A 2432-nucleotide genomic window follows, 5' to 3' on the forward strand; every position below is an offset into this window, starting at 1 on the left:
TTATCTCCTTGCACGACACGCAATTGATCTCTGAACATCAATCGATCTCGTCAACCTGTGTCGGGGCATGCATGAACCGAATGGGATGCCAAAACTAAGACGCGAAGCGACACGTAGTGGAGGCAAAGTGAAACTTCAAACGAACCGTTTGTTTGTATGCATGTCGGACAAATTACAAATAAACATTGGAAATACAAGCATGGTCTAGGCCCACATGCGAATGATACTCGGCAGAATGTTCAAACGAGGCATGCGGGAGGATGGACTCGACCGGAGGGCGACATGGTCGATGGAGAAGAGGGTTGGAGATGAAAGAGAAATAAGCAAACGCCACATGATTATACTTGACCGGCTCAAATAAACAATAAGTTGTCTCGCTTGGCCTACATAGCGAAAGGCCTAATGTGCAACGCGGAGCACTGACGCTCGAATATGGCCGGGAAAACAGGGAAACCGACATGTGGGGCACACCTATCGGGACGACGTAGCGCAAACTAGTCCAATGGAGGAGCTGGCCCACGACCTCCTTGCCACCGGCAACCGTTCATGTGGGTCGTGGGGGCCAACAACGTGGCGTAGCTCCAGCACCGCCTCTGGACACGACGACCGCGGTGAGCGACACGCTCATCGTCGCTAGACACGGTCGGTTTCAGTGTGCCGAGGGTGGCGTTAGTGCTGTGGCACGACCAACAGCTAGTATGTTTGGTTTGTGCCCAAGGTTGCCCCATCAAAGCATTAGGTAGCCAAAATTTTGGTTGAGGTTTTGGTTGCCCATGATTTGGCCGACATCGGCAAGAAAAATGAACTAGAGTTGGCTAGAGTTCATTGGCATGCCAAAAAAATGGCAACCATCCATTTTTGGGTCATGACCAAAACCTCAAAAAAAAAATGGCAACCATCCAAACAAAGACCAATCTTTGGGTCAAGACCAAAATTTTGGTAAGGTGCACTTTGGCCACAATCCAAACACACCCCAACACCCGGCTCGTCGAGGATGCACGGGGCGCTGGGACGCGTCCGCGGAGTGGTGTAGCGCGGTCAACTGCATCCTCAGGACCTGAGACCATGCCGGGTCGTCTTGCTTTTTCAATGACATGCGTCGATCGCATGTGAGCAAAGGGCATCTTCAACATTGCCACGACCGCAGCTGACTACCCTGGCACACCAAAAACCCTCGTCCCTCGCACCGTCGCATGGTGCGTTCCCAGCCGGCGCTAGCTGCCCGCTTTCATGCCGTCCATCCGTATGCCATCGTTAAGAGGCTCGGTGCCCGAGGAACCAACTCCGGCGGCTTAATGACGCACCAGGACACTTGGCCTCACCGGAATGCGTTACTTAAAGCGGCAACGCCCAGCTAACCTCCACACCATAGCGCATCGTCGTCCTACCTGGCACCACATCCGCCATGACTGCAAGCGCGAACGCTCTACGGGAGAGCTTGTCTTCGGGGATGGAGCTCGAGGTCGCCGCCCTTGCTCAAGTCGCCGCACAAGTGGTGGCCATGCTGGCGGCCGATGACGGGAGCACCATCAGCCACGCGTCCTATTTGCCGCCGGCCAACGTCCGGCACCGCCGAGGTCGGGGACTCCTCCGAGGATGAGTAGGGCATGGGAGGCGGCAAGGCATGGTGTGCCAACTGGCCAGTCCATCTCCCGTGTTCTACTTTTCCTCGCCGGAGACCGCACCTTCACTTCACGGGTCTTGAACCCCGCCCCCGTACATGGAGATCGCAGATGGAGGACGTCGGTCGCCGCCGTAGAATAGGTTTAGGGTCGGGTTTCTTTTATTTTTCTGTCCTATAAAAGTTCGAAATGTAATGAAAATCTGCCGTGTTTGCATTAATCTCGGCCGGTGTATATGAATTTCACAATAATATAGTATATTGTAGGAGTACTAGCAAGATGCCCGTGCGTTGCACGGAAGATCAAGATCTTGTGGGAGAAAAGGATGAACGAGGGAAGGCCTTATCTGCAAATGCACATTCATGCATTTCACATTTTTCTACATCTACGGGAACCTACGAAAGGGTTAACGTAAATTGCCTCTCTCTCTCCTCCCCTGATTTTCATGGTGGTGGGCCCCTCCCTCCCCCCAATCTACAATCAACAGCTCACACGTTTCACATTATGTTAATTACGTAACTGGGACTACGTAGGTGTAGCATTACTAGTCCTAAAAAACCCAACTAAGACAACCTCCCAGCATATCGCGCGGGAAAAGACCCGGTCGCGCCGTTTTAGTCGGGATTACCGGATTACTAGTAGTAGTATCGATGGATCGCGCGAAGCAACAAGTTTTTTTTACGGGGCGAAGTGCCTAGTTTAAAAGGAAAAAAGGCGGTACACTCACAGCACCCCTGTCGCGGTCGCATTGCACCCCACACACGTTCGGTCCTGCACACGGCTCACGCAAACGGAACGCGCTTCGGCTTG

The sequence above is a fragment of the Triticum aestivum genome, chromosome 3D (genome assembly GCF_018294505.1).
Source record: "Triticum aestivum cultivar Chinese Spring chromosome 3D, IWGSC CS RefSeq v2.1, whole genome shotgun sequence".
NCBI classification, from domain to species: Eukaryota; Viridiplantae; Streptophyta; class Magnoliopsida; order Poales; family Poaceae; genus Triticum; species Triticum aestivum.